The sequence below is a fragment of the Sturnira hondurensis genome, unplaced genomic scaffold, assembly GCF_014824575.4.
Source record: "Sturnira hondurensis isolate 20B ecotype Veracruz unplaced genomic scaffold, ASM1482457v3 Scaffold0021143, whole genome shotgun sequence".
Lineage (NCBI taxonomy): Eukaryota > Metazoa > Chordata > Mammalia > Chiroptera > Phyllostomidae > Sturnira > Sturnira hondurensis.
The window spans coordinates 19,291,045-19,306,230 of record NW_028093774.1 but is presented as its reverse complement, the minus strand read 5'-3'; positions in this window follow the sequence as shown (position 1 = coordinate 19,306,230).

Here is a 15,186-nt window from a genome sequence, read left to right as displayed (position 1 = left end):
GTTCACAAGGCCCCTCATTAAACACATGCCCCCAAGAAAGCCTCAATTTCACATTCAATGCCCAGACACTCACTTCCAAAGAAACAACAGTCCAGCAAAGCGCAGAAGAACTGAAAGTGACCCAAGCCCTTGCCCTGCGCACTGTCGATATCACCAGCAGGGTGTTACATTATTAATGCACAGCCGGGCTTCATCAGAAGCTCTTTCTTCCTCCCTCTCTCCCACGTAGCAGCAGCTCTTGGAAACCTCTCTCTCTCTCTCTCTCTCAGCATCTCCACAACGCCCCCAACTCTCCCCAACGCAGCCTCCATGGGCACTCCTCGCCCCTCCTCACCAGGATCCAGCTGGTTGTTACCCACATCAGCTCAGCCTCTTAGCCTCTTTCCCTTTCTCTGCACAAGCTGAAGAGTCAGAAGCCGATCCTGTTAGCCACGTCTCTTCTTTAGCGAAGGCTGTGGCACGGGGGTAGTGGACAGATCCTCGCCACCCCGTATATTTATTTCATGTTGCCTCTGTTGCAAATTCACTTTGCCCCCAAAGAACAGACGCCACCTGGAACCTCAGACAGCTGCCCCTTCCCTTGCCTGAGGCTTCGTTGTGCAAAAGGACTGTGGTTTCACAGAGCCAGGACATGCCCTTCCAGGAGTTCACCTCCAGCCTCGAGGACTTGCCACAGTTTTAAGTCTTCTTTCAGCAAACACCCAGGAAGGCAAATCTTTTCTGATCCAGGGTGTGCTCTGTCTCCTTAGCCCTTGCTTTCCCGACTGACCCCAGTCACTCGGGCCCACTCTTTACTCTCTCATTCCTCACCTGGTACACGGCTAGATTTGGGGGCATAGTGGGCACTCCCAGCTGAGCAGAGAAGATAGACATTAAACTGGCGTTTTATGAGCGTATCTTAAATAGGACACTTTCAGGGGCATATGGGGGTGTGTAACAAGGGAACCAATCTGGCCTTTAGCTGGGGCAGGGCTGCGCGAGAAAACCATCCTGTGGGTGCAGGTGGAGGCTGAGACCAATAGCGGGGAGGAAGTCAGGTGGTGCTGGGAGATGGCATTGCAGGGAGAGGGAGAGCTGTTGAGGAACAGAGGGGGAGAGACAGGGAGGCTCCAGGCTTGCTCAAGAAACTGGAAAAGGACGGCTGATTGGTTGGTTGGTGGCAAAGAGGAGGAAGAGGAGGCTGCAAATCAGAGGGGCCCCATGGCACGGGGCTTGGTTGGCTTGATGAGGACATTGCTCTCAATCCCAGAACATGTGGGAAGCCCTGGCAGAGTTTTAAGCAGGGGAGGGATGTGGTCAGATCTGTCTCTCCCACCTGGGGATGGTGGGTGAAACAGCCCAGGGCCAGGCTCCTCCCTCCCCGCCGACCACCCCCCTGGGGATGGGGGTGCTGCCAGCTACCTCCTAGACATTTCACACACGGTCCCATTTATTCCTCACACTGAGTGTTTGATGTAAACGCCACTGCCTTCACTTCATGGAAGGCCAAAGCTCAGAAAGGGTAATCAGCTTGCTGAAGGTCACAGAGCCCAGGCGGGAGTCCACATCTGTAGGCGTCCAATTCCAGTCTTTTACCTGCCGTGCCATGTTTCACACTGGCCATCCCAAGGGCCAGACACATAGTAGGCACTCAACAAAGTTGAGTCCTTTCCGCACCCGCCTCCCACCGCACAGAACCACACAGCCTCACAGGAGCCACCCCCAGCCACAGATGTCTGCCCCCGCCCTGTGGCCCATCCAGCCGGACAGGGGGAGAAGGGAGCATGAACAAACACTGCGGTGTCCCGCCGTTGGCGTGCGCTATTCCAGAGAAGCCTTGGGGGGGCGGGGGTGGGGGGGCGGGTGCTGCTGTGCCAGTTTGGTGGCTACGGGACTTGAACCAAAGTCATGCTCCTTGTCAGTTACTGAGTTGGGACCATGCTACTGGCCCTCAGGCCACATTAGTGGGAGCGAAATTCCAGGGACTGCCTACTTTATTCCTTCCTGCTTGTCTTTGCAGAAAATAAATCATCCTAATATTGTGGGTCAATGTTATGGTGACATTTTTATCATATTCCTAAGGTCCCTGGCGGGGAAGTCTTAGACTCATTAAGAGGAAATTCTCCACTGTGTGTTATCAGAGGTCAGAGGTTGGAAGAAATCCTACGTCCCCTGACAAAGCATGGAGGATCTAAGGGGTATCCTGGACTCGTGTACTGGAAGGGGAGGGGACAGGGATATCCAAAGCAGGTATTTTGGGTCCCTCCAACCACACTCACAGGTGGCCGGTTTTGGCGAACGCTCTTCTCCTAGTCACAGGTCTCCTGCCGGGTGCTCATGGGGAGGGGCACCCGTGTCAGGCACAGAAGGCCTGCCTGGCCCTGGTCAAACCGGGGTTACTACCATGGAGGTGGGGTGGGGTGGGGAGTGAGCAGGAGGCTGGTGAAGAAGAGGGATCTGGGACAGATGTGGTGGGAAGTGCCAAAAAGAAAGAGGTTTCCACTCCAAGGAAACGTTCTGGAAGGAGACAAACCTCCCCAGCTTCCTCTGGAAATTGCTTTGTTTAAAATGCAAAGTGCAGATGTGTTTAGATGACATCTCCGCATCCATCACCCTATGCAAATGCCGACCCTGGGGAAGAGCAGCCCCTGTAAGTCACTCGGATCCCCCTAATCGAGTGTGTGTGGTGATGGCAGGCCAAGGGACCGGGCAGGGGTGGTGACAGCTCGCCACCCAGGAGAGGGGCTTGACGGGGGAGGTGGGGGGAGCCTGGCCCTGAGGGTTGGGTTGTTGGGTCCACGTCTGTGCCAGCGGCAGGATGAGCTCTTCCGCTGGCACCACCCCCTCCCAGGTCGGCTGTGCTCGCTCGGATGTGGCTGTGGGGTGCAGGGTGCGGGCTGCGGGCTGCGGCAGACCATGGAGGGCAGAGCTCTAGCTAAACAAGAGCCTGCCACTGTCCGGCTCAGGGACAGTGAATTAAATGCTTCTAGGGAGCAGCGGGATGCCCCTTGCCCACACGCTGCCCCAAGGACACTGGGGTAATTGAATGCCTGGCTGGGTGGTCTGGGGCTCTTAAACTCAAGCCCTCACCACACCATAGCCCTCCACCTGGTGTCCCAGACTGGGCCAGTATACCTTCAGTGACAAAAATGTAACGTCCTGGTAGGATTTCCAGATAAAATCCAAGATGTCCAGTTAAATTTGAATGTCAGATAAACAAGGAATAATGTTTAGTATAAGTATGTCCCAAATACTGCTTGGGGTTATTCCTTGTTTACCTGAAATTCAAACTTAACTGGGTGTCCTGATTTCCATTCGCTAAACCTGGCGACCCAACGGCCCGGACAGTCCATATTTTTTCTGTGCACATCCAGTACCTGCATTGGGGATGGAGACACCTCTGCCTTCCTCTCAGTTTTACCCACCGCACCTCCACCCCAGCTCTGCCTCTGGGCCACACGTGGAGATTTTGCTGCCCTCCCTTTATCTTTCCCAGGTTACTCCCTACCTCCCACCACAATAAACCTCTTGCACCACCAACTCCATCTGAGCCTCAGTCTGCGATCCTTGACCCTGGGGATGACGGCTCAGCCTGGCTGTTCGCTGCACTGCAGACGCACGTTCTTCCTCACTCATTCCTGTACTCAGCAGGTGTCTGTCAAGCTCCTGCTATGTGTCTCACGGGACAGGTGTGGTCCCTGATCCCCTGGGGCTTACACACTGGTTGGGTTACACTGATAATTTTTAAAAAGAAGCAGCTAATAAAGTAATTGCAAATGTGAGGAGTAAAGAAGCTGAGATGGGGACTCATGAGATGGGGTGGGAACCTACTCCAGCTGGGATTGCTGGGGAGAGCCACCCTGAAGAAGTGACATGTAAGCCATGGTTTAAAAGATGGGAAAATGCTAACTGTGCAAATAAATAGAGGAACCAGCATATGCAAAGGCCCTAGGGTGAGGCTGACTCTCATTAAGACCCCTGACTCAGGGGCCTTAATGCTAGACAGCTCTTTATTTCTCAGAAATTTTATATTTTAATGTATGCCCTTCTTTTACCCTTGGTGGAGATTCCAAATTCCAGTATTTTTAAGGCCCCAAGCCAGTTCCAGCCTGTAGCAGGTGACCTTACCTCCTTCTAAGAAGATGGAGCCAACATAGCTTCCTCTTATCACCAAGTTTCCCCATGTAGGTGCCGAGTCCTGTCTTCCTTTCCACTGTTCTTGAAATTCGATGCATTCTGACTTCCCTCCACTGCCAGACTTTCCCCATTGACTGCCCCACCAGCCCCTTTAGGCCTTTGCTTCAGCAACTGTTTCCTCTCTCCTATACCTTCAACCTTCCCGTCTCATTGGCTTCTCCTCTTTCACCTTCAAACCAGCTCAGATATGATGACTTCATCTCTTTCTCTGTGTTCTCAGCTACTTTTTGTCTCCAGATGTTTGATGTTCTCATTGTCACCCTCACCACCCACTGTTTAACCCTGCCCTCTGTCTCCCATCCTCTGCCCCCAAGCCAGCACTGGGGAAGTCCTCAGCAGCCAAACACAGGCATGCTCAGAGAGCGAGGCAGAAACACCACACGTTGGGAGAGTCTGGGAAAGGCAGGAACTTGTCTTATGCTTTAACACCCAAAGCCCCAACCATATTACCTTGTTCAGGACTTTTTCAGCAAATGTTTCATTCAATTGGGATGTCCCTTGGAGTTCTGGGAACCAATGTGGGAGAGTCTCCTCTGGGGTAAATACGAGAGGGCTCCCCTCAGTGGCAGGGGTGGGGACAGGCAGGATGTGGAGGTTGGGGTGGAGGTGGGGGGTTGGGAGAGAGTGAGAAGGAAGGGGAACAGGAGGAGGGTGCCAGCTTCTACAAGAGGATGATGAATGATAACAGCACTGGGAACGAAACCAGACATCCTTCATGCTGTCAGAGCGGTGCAGCCAGCACACTCGAAGGCACGGGCACCAGGCAGTGCCTTGCTCTCTGAAGAGCCATAGGCTCTCAGACCCCTTCTGCTCAGAGTCAACAGCCCAATCCATCTTCCTTGGGGTGTCTTCTGACACTGGGGAGAGATGGGTATCCTGGGGTTGATGAAAGGGAGGGAAGTCCACCTGAGCCAACTGCCCTTCTCACGGCCCCCTTTCTGGGGCAGCAGGGGTCTCCTTTGACCCTGTGGTCACTTCCATGCCGGGGTCAACCAGAGAGTGTTGGCTTCCATTTGTGTGGTGGGTTTTTCCCCCTCCCTCTGTGTGGATCTTCATCGTGCTCCACAAAGCAGTAAAGTAAATGTGCGCTAAGAATGAGCCAATGGAAACACTGGGGTGGCGAGAGGATCCTGCAGACTTAACTGTTGCTCATTTTCTTCCTGTGTCCGTGGAGAGCTGTGAGGTGCAGAAGCCCTGCTTTGGGGGTTAGGAAACCTCCCTGGATTGGGGACGCAGCTTTGCCATAGAAGGGCCAGCGACCCCAGGCAAGTTAATTAAACTCTCTGACGCTTGGTTTCCTCACCCCTAAATTGTTGGGTCTAGTAAATGAACTCCATTACCGTCCCATTTACTCATTCTGTTATTCCTTGTGCAACCCAGCAGCGGACATGGGGTTCTCTCAAGCCTACGATCCCTTTCTCTCTTTGTGACAACAGCAATCCCCTTCTCTGTTCCCTTCCCGTGTGGTCCTGGTGAGGCTTCAATTATACTGCCCTCCCCGGTGAGGGGTGGGCCCAGGGTCTGAGTCTGGCCACTTGGACTCTGGGACAGGTCACATGATGACAGCTCCCTAAGGGACCTGCTGTGGTTCAGGCAACACAGCTACCCAGATTCCTGCTCTTCCTGACATTGGATTGTCCATCTCCTCCTTAGTTCTGCAAACTCTCCACTATTTCTCTAATAAAACCCCAGGGTCAATGTCTGATGCTTGCCATCAAAGACCTTGGTGATCCCGTTAGACTCTTGAATCTAGGATCAGAAAGTGACTGTAGGCGACACAGGTTGACTTGTTGAAGTTGCCTCCCAGCTGGGGAGACTTTTAATAGATAACAGGGAGTGAGCTTTCGCTGCCTGCTTTCTGAGAGAAAAAGGTATACGTCCAGCAGGTGGAGATCCCCCTGAGAGATGCCATATACATCAATGATCCTTTGTGTTTTACACCAAGTGAGTTCCTCCAGCCTGTGCCCAGACACAGGTACACCTGTGTCCTGAATGATACTGCCCAGCCTGAGCAGGTGGAGGGGGTCAGGTAGTTAGCAGTTCACATAATCTCAGCAACTGCCCTTGACCCAACACTGTCTAGTAGCATTTAACAAACCAGTAAGGAAGTAGTCACAGGTGCCCTCCATGGGTTTCTAAAGACAGCCTTGCCCACAAGAAACCCGAAACAAATATATTGCTGAATGTCTGAACCCTTGGGTAGCTGGAAGGAAAAAAACTTGAAGAAAAACAGAGGTCAGGGGCTACATCTGCTAGAAGGATCAGAATATAAAAATGATGAAGGCAGGTCGCTCGGTCACCTAGGGAGCAGACCTGAAAAGAAACACAATTTTGGACTCGCCTAGTCCTTCCTTGTAGGACGGTGTTTCCCAAAGTATAGTTGCAAGATCTTTTCTGGTGGCACTCAGACGTTTTTTACATTTCATTTGCCTTTGTTTTATTTTAATGTGTATTAGAGAAAATATTACTAACATATCCAAATATATGGTCTCTATATATTTTGCTTAGGGAGAAGCTAAAGTAGGTACATAAGACTTAAAGTGAGTTAGTTTAAATAAAGAGATTAGGAGTGAGATAGGGATTTGGTGAATTTTGTGAAGGTGGAGCAGGAATAAGTGAATAGGCAGGAATAAGTTGGGTAGCACTGTGTAAGAGAAGTCTGGAGCCCCACGCTCTCCTGCCTCCAGCTGGCCCTCAGCCCCAGCAAACCCGGATGAAAAGCCTATCGGGACTGTGAGCTCTTCCATGCGTGGGCTGGGCTTTGCTCCCGTTGAATCCTCTGTGTGTAGTGCACAGCCATCAAGTAGAAGTACTGACAGATAGTTTTGTGCCCTGCCTTCTTCTAGAAAATAATTAAAGCAGACACCAGAGAGCAGACTTGCACAAAAACAAAGCACGACACAAGTTCTAGCCCTTTTTCCACACCATGCTCAGCCTGTCCAACTGGTCAACCACTCCAATAAGGTGAGTATTAGCTTGAAACTATCCCCTTCTGCCTATCGGCATCCACCCCATTGCTACTATCCGGGTCAGGCCATAAATATCTCTCCTCACTGCTATCCCTGACTTTAGTCTCACAACTCCATCTAAGTGATTTTTTTTTTCACATAACAAGCAATAGGTTGTTTTGAAAATGTAGCCAAGCCCCTTTGGGTCTATTTTTGCCCAGAGAATGAAATTCACAGTCTTTAGAATGGCAGACAAGGCCTTTTGTGAACTGGCCTCTGCCTATCTCTCCAACATCATCTCTTACCAATTGTATTCCATACCATACACACCAGGGCATATTTTATTTTTCTCGGAAAGCAGCTTGTTTCTGGGCCTTTGCCTGTTCCATTCCCTCCACTTGAAATGCCCTTCCCTTTCTTCTCCTCCCTTGCTCCTTAACCCTCAGGCTCCATAAGCATCCCCTCCTTTACCACAGCCCAGACTTCTCAGTCTGAGTATTATGTTTCCACAGCACCTGCATTTACTTATCAAAGCAGCTACAATGATGAACCATGATTGCTTATTTACTTGTCTGCCTGCCACATAAGTCCTTAAGGTCTTTGAAGACAGGGGCCATGGCATGTTCATCTTTGTCCCCCCAAATGCAGCCCAAGGATCCACTAAGAATAGGCCATCAGCAAATATTTGACAATTGAGTAGCTGATGGCCGTGAGCCTGGGAAAGTTCATGACAAGTAAGCTCAGAACTATGGAGCCTCTTAACCTCATTGGTGCTATTAACCAAGTATTTATACCTGTGTGGCACACAGTAGGATTGCATTCCCTGGCCTGCTTGTGTTTGGGTGGGGACCATGGTACCACTCTGGTCAATGAGTTACTTGTGGAATTACCAAGTGTCATGTTTAAGATGAAGGATTTAATTGCCAGAGCTCTCTTTCCCCTTGCTTTGAAAACCTGCAAAATGAGAAGGAAGGAAAGATGGCTTCTCCATCAGTTGGGGTCCTGGAGTGATGTCAACATTGAGTACAGTCCCCAGGATAAATGAGAAGAAGCCTTTGTCACAGCAAGTTTCTGATTTTTTTTTAACCAGCATGACCTAGACTGACACACCCACAGAGCCCACAGGGCTTGGAGGACTTCATTGAAATTATATTCTATCCTTCCATCATCATTCTGGCCCATTTTACTGCCCATGCTGACCCCAGTCCACCCAACCCCCTCTCACCCAGAAACAAGGAAGAAGGGAGGGAGGAGGGAGGAAGAAAAGGAAAGAAGGAAGGAAGGGAGGGTGGGTGGAAGGGAGGCCACCGTGTCAGTAACCAGGAATACAGTTGAACAACCACGAGAGAGTCACGGCCTCAAGAGCTGTAAAGCCCATGGTGAGTTTACCACTGTGAAGACAGACAAGCCCTCCCCCAGACAGCAGAGATGAGTAGTTTTCCTTTCTGTGTTCTATGTAGTTAGTGACTTAGGGATGCTTAAACCTCAAAGGAAATTCACCCCCTAAATCTGGCCTTGTCCCTTTCCTAGCTCATATGCACCCTGAGATACCCTTCATGGGTAGGTATACATGCCCATGGGGGAGGGGCTCACAACTCATAATATCACACCCGTGCCACCTACCAGCTTGCTTTCCACAATACAAGTCCATGTCACTCACGGCTCAGAAAACGTCCCTCTGCCTGTCCCCATCCCTCACCTGTCAAGTGCTACCTGTTCCTCACACACTGAATACACATGGTTCCCCAGACACTAACCCTATCAACCATACATGTCAGGAGTTGTGGTTGGACACCAGCTGGCCCAGGCTGCAGCACGTGCTAGCCTCCAAGCCCTGGGGTCCTGCTATGGGGTCCTGTGCTTCCTTGCAGGGGGAGAGGGGACATACGCTATATAAAACTATATATGTTTCAGGCCTCTCTCATGCCCATTACTCTTCATTAAGCCTAATTAGAACACCACTCAATAATCATATTATTATAATGCACCATGTAATGATTAAGAATAGTGATTTCCACTTCTCTTCCCTTCTTCCCACGCTTGCCCCCCCCAACTTCTTTTTCTCCCTCTGCTACAGAAAAGCTACATGTTTGCTTTTTTATGTTTTTTTTTCCTCCTCCAATTTTATCCCTTCCACTTGGAACTTAGAAGATGCTGGCTGGGTAATGACCATGATGGTCATCCCTCTGGCATTTTGTCACTGGATTCTCAGTGCCAGTTATAGAACATGGTATCCAGTGTTGCTGATGGGAATGGGGACAAGACAGGGAAGTAGAGAATAACCTTGATGCGGTGTACACATCGTGGGGAGCTCTACCTGGTGTTTGCTCACTTAGCATTCATGACAACCGTGCAGGACAAATGATGTTATAACTATGAAGGAAGGACTGTCCAGGCTAGAGAATATTGGACTGAGAGGTGAGTATGAAAGGGCAGAGCGAAGGAGAGAAAGGGAGAAGAATGACACCTGACTGTACTTCCCAGAACCCTCCCCACAAGGCATCAGATGGAACCTCATCACATGCAGACAGTTCTCCCTTCCAAGCTCTGATCACTTGTTTGCACAGACTTGCTGAGGGGAAGTGGTAAACTCTGGAGATCTGGGGTTTTGGAGCTCCCTCTCCTCAAACAGGCAGCCTCCTGTGTTCAAAGTTTCCACCCTGAATCCAGTTTTGAAACAGAAGAATCCTGGAAAGTCCACTGTCAATCTCATATGTATCTCCTTGGTGTGTGGACTCTGGGATCAGAAGGGCCTGGACAAATCTCTTGGCCTCTTTGAAGCTCAGTTTTCCATATGCAACATAGGAATGACTATGCTTACTTCAACAGGCTGTAATGGTTCTCACAGAGTGCCTAGCACATAGTAGGCACTTAATATTAATGTGAGGTAAACCCAGTCTTTATCCATATGAAAATGTATTACTAATCTTTAGACCCTAAAAGATACTTTGCTGGGTATAAATCTTAGGTTGGCGTATTGAAGGTACTACCATCTCTGTCTTCTAGTTTCCACTATTACTATTGATTAGTGAGCCATTGCCTAACTGCTCTTTTGTTTTGGGGGAGGGTCTTGTTGTTGCTGTCGTTTTAAGTGATCTGTCTTTTACTTAGGCTGTTTAAAAAGTTTTTTTCTCTTTGATGTTTTATAATTTTACTGTGATGTATTTGGAATGAATTTCTTTTAATGTATTATACCTAGTGTCTGTTGGACACCCAGGACATTAGTACTGATGTCTTTCAGCAGCTCTTGGAAATCTGCAGGCATAACCTCTCCAAATATTGGCTCTTTTCCATTCTCCTTCTCTCCTTCTGGGACTGCAGTTAGACTTTTTTGAGACCTCCTCACTCTACCCTTTATGCCTCTTTAAGGTCTCTTTCATATTTTCCATGTCTTTGTCCTTTGAACTAAATTCTGGAAAATGTTTTAATCTATTTTTATTAGTATTTTTTATCTTCATTTGTGTCTGATCTTGTGTTTAATCCTTCCATTGAGACTTTATTCTGTTTTCCATTTCTATAAGTTCTATTTGTTTTACTTCCTCCTCTTTGTTGTTCTTTATACTCATGTTCCTCACTCTTGTTTCAAAATGTTATTTCTTTAGATATATTTGTGGTAGCAGAATAATAGTCCAGGACCCAATCCCTGGAGCCTGGAACACGTTAGGTTACATAATAAGGGGGAGTTAAGGTTGAGCATATTTGTGAGAGATCTATTTCTGCTTTTTAAAAATTCTGTTCTATTGATTTAAGTGTCTGTTCATTTGCCAATTCCACAGTTTGATACTATAGAATTACTATAGAATTGGTGCTAATTCTTCCTCAAACAATTGGTAGAATTCTCCAGTGAAAGTATTTGGGCCTGCAGATTTCTATTTTAGAAGTTTTAAAGTTATAAATTTAATTTCCTCAAAAAAATATAAGGCTATTCAGATTACCTATGTGTTATTGGGTGAGTTGTAATTGGTGTGTTTTTTGAGGAATGGTTTCATTTCACAGAAGTTGTCAAATTATGTGTGTAGAATAGTTTGTACTATTTTCTTTTTATTCTTTTTATATTTGTAGCATCTAAAGTAATATCCATTGTTTCATTCTTGATATTGGTTATTTGCCTTTTCTCTGTCTTACTTTGTAAGTCTTGCTAGAGGGCTGTCTATTTTACTGATATTTTTCATTCTCTGTCTTACTTTGTAAGTCTTGCTAGAGGGCTGTCTATTTTACTGATATTTTTCAAAGTACCAACTCTCCCATTGATTTAATTTTTTTCTGTTTTTAATTTCACTGATTTCTTTTCTTATCTTTCTTATTTCCTTCCTTCTTGTTTGCTTTTAATTTCTATTTATTTATTTAAGGATCTTGAGGTGAAAGCTTAGAATATTGTTTTAACATTTTTTTCTTTTCTGGTATAAGCATTTAATGCTGCAAATTTCCCTCTTGGCATGGTTTTATCTACAAACCAACAAATGCTTTATGTTCATTAATATGAACATTATGCTTTTCATTCAACCTTATTTATTTTTTTGTTTCCCTTGAGATTCTCTGCTTCAATCCATGGATTATGTAGAAATTTATTATCTTGTTTCCAACTAGTGAGAGATGTTCCTGTAATTGATCTAGTTTGCTTCCACTTCTGTCAGATAACATACTCTGAAAGGTTCCAACTCTTTTCAATTTGCTGAGATTTACTTTATGGCCCAGAACAGGATCTGTCCTGGCTTATGTCCCATTGGCACCTGAAAGGAATGTGTCTTCTGCTTTGCGGAGTGGAATGGTCTATAAATATTGATTGGATTCTGTCCGTGTGTGCTGTAGGTTGAGTTCTTCTCCGTCCTTGTTGGTTTTCTGCTTAGTTGTGCTAACTGTTGAGAGAGGGGTATTGAAGTCTCCAACCATAATTATGGATTCCCCTCTGTCCCCTTCAGTTTTGTCAGCTTTTGCTTTTATACATCATGGCTTTGTTGTTTGGTGCATACACATTCAGGATTGTTATGTCTTCTTGGTGGATGGACTTTTCATCATGATGTAATAGACCTCTTTGTGTCTGGCAATGTTCTTTGCTCTGAAATCATTTTATATTAATATAGGCACTCTGTTTTCTACAGATGATTATTTGCAAGGCATATTTTTCCATCCTCTTACTTTCAAACTACCTACATTGTCATAGTATATAAGTGAATTTCTTATGGATGATCTATAGTTGCTGTTACGGATTGAATGTTTGTGTCTCCCACCCCCAAATTCATATGGGCTTTCTAAAATCTGTGCTTATTGCTGTTTGTAGGTCGCCTGCTTCCGCTTCAAGTCGGGGGCACAGGAAACAAAAAGGGAACATGCCGAACTCCTCATTATGTCATTCTTCAGGTTCCATCATCCCTGGCTGGCCTGCCTTCTTCTCTCTACCCTTCAGTCTTTTTAGGTTTTGTATATAATAACCAAGGTTCCTAGTTATACTTAGTGGAAGTAACAGAGAAATGTATGTCAATTCCATCTTCCCAGAAGCAGAAGTCCTACTATGTAACTTAAAAAAAAAAGATTTTATGTATTTTATAGTGAGAAAAGGGGAAAGAAAGAAACATCAGTGTGTGGTTGCCTCTTGCGAGCCCCCTACTGGAGACCTGGTCCACAACCCAGGCATGTGCCCTGACTGGGAATCGAACCAGCAACCCTTTGGTTCTCAGGCCAACACTCAATCCACTGAGCCACACCAGCCAGGCTACGTACTATATAACTTTTATGATTAGAAAAAAATTATGTGTGTATATGGTTGTTCGTGTGTTTGGGAGCATTAGATACAGGTACATCACATCTCATTGTCGGCCTTTGGTGAGGTGCTAGGCACTGTACTGGCGCTGCAGGGACAGAACAAAATAAAGCACAAACAACTCCAACCTCAAGGAGCCTGTAGAGAGGTGAAGCAGGCACGTGGGTAAGTGAGTGCAATTATATTTATTTTACTTGTTGCGTCTGCTGTGATGGAAATAGGTCCAGGTAAGAAGGCCTGGTCACATGCTTCTGAGGCCTGACTTCATGAAGGAGATGCTTGACCTAAATCCACTGCAGATCCTAATCCATCCCCAGAAAAAGTCCCTTTTGGCAGGTCAAGGTAGGGACACCAAGGTAGGGAGCAGAAGAGAGAGGCTATAGTGTGGTGGTTTAGGGCAGCGATTCTTAAACTACTAATGGGATGTGTACATGAATCAGCTGGTGATCTTGTTAAAAATGAAGATTCTTAAAAAAAAATTTCTTTTATTGGTTCTGGGTCGGGGGAGGAAGTGAGAAAGAGAGGGAAAGAATCATTGATGTGAGAAAGAAACATCGATAAGTTGCCTCTTACGCGTGCGCCAACTGAGGACCAAACCCACAACACAGGCCTGTGCCCTGACCAGGAATGGAACCCCTGGCCTTTCAGTATGTGGGATGACGCCCATCCCACGGAGCCACAGCAGCCAGGGCAAAATGCAGATTCTGATTCAGCAGGTCTGAGAGAGAGCCCAAGATGCTGCATTTCCAACAAGCTCCCAGCTAATGCCCATGATGCTACTGATCCACAGACCACAGTTTAAGTAGCAACGGTAGAGTGTGGACTTTAAAGCCAGACAGTGTTCCAATCCCAGGTCAGGGACCAGCTAACTGGGCAAGTCACTTAACCTCCCCTCTTCAGCTTCTGCATTTGTAAAATGAAGACAATAACAGGGTGCAGAGAGGACTGAATGGCCACTGTCCGAACAGGGTCTGGCACCTGTTAGCATGAAGCGAAGTTGACAGATCCAGCCAGGCTCATGTCTCTGCTGTTCCCCAGCTGCCCCAGCCCTGCTCCCTGTCTGCCCATGGCTGCCGGGACTACAGGGTAGTCCTGACGATGGCACATGCAGGGTTAATGCTCCTGCTCTGGCCCAGAGACAAATGTTTTGTGTTGAGGAGTTGCTGCTGGGAAGGAAAGGGAGGGGGAGTAGAAGCCCCCTTTTTTATTATTCTGAGGTGCATTTTAATTTGCACAAGCGACGTTGTGTCTGTGATGGATGACACAGAGGGAAAAATTACAGCCCAGGAAGCCCAGCAAAGGGGGAAAAAAATAAAAGAGATCTAGCAAGGATTAAAAACAGCCCATTGCGATGCCGCATCCTGATCAGGGGCCGGGGCTGGGGCGGCTGGGGAGGGGCACCTGGGAAGGAAGGTGCCAGGCAGGCAGAGCCAGTCCTGGGCAAACTGAGAACCTGTGGGAAGTTTGCTTTTCCTGCTCTGACCTCCCCTTTCCGCATTTGATCCCCTCCTCTATGGCATCACTGGCTGTCTCTGGGTCACCCAACTGCTACTGTTTCGGGTGGCCTCTTTGATCTCTTCGCTCAGTAACAAAACTCAGGACCCTTGGTGCTCCCGCTGTCCCAGGGCATTGTACATTTTAGCAATCCCCGTGAGGGCAGAGCCAGGACAGCGGGGAGCCAGGGGTCTAAATGAGGCTGCTCGTGTCCTGATCTCTCAGGACCACATCACTGAAGGCCGCCAAGGGAGTTGCAGGTGTTCTTCTTTGGCTATGGGTCAGTGGCTGGTCAGGGCAGGGGCTGTGGAGTCGGATGCACAGACCTGGGTTTGCAGCCTGACTTTTCTACGTAATGGCTGTGTGACCTTGAGCAAGTTACTTAACTTCTTTGTGCTTGTGTTTCTTCAACTCTAGAAAAGAGATAAAATAGTACCTAGTTCATGGGCATTCGTGGGATGACCAAATAAAACAGTGAGATCCTTCTTCCAAAGAGAGACAGGCTGAGCGAGGTTCAGGAGGAGGAGTGGAGTTGGGAAGGGCGGTGATCCCATCAACCTCTCCCACTGCCTCCCTGTGCAGTGAGGTGGCCTCCTCACCCATCTTCTAGGCTCTCAGGAAAGACCTCAGAACAGGCCTGACCCTAGAGCTAACCCGAGTCCTGACCTCAGCCCAGGGCAGTTTCCTCTTACTGAGTTTGCGGCAGTGAGGGAGCAGCTGGCTCCCTTTTTCTGCCAAAGGAGCCCAGACGAGCTAAAGGAGGCTGCCCACCCTCTTGCCTTCTACGAGTGAGATTTAAGCAGATCTACA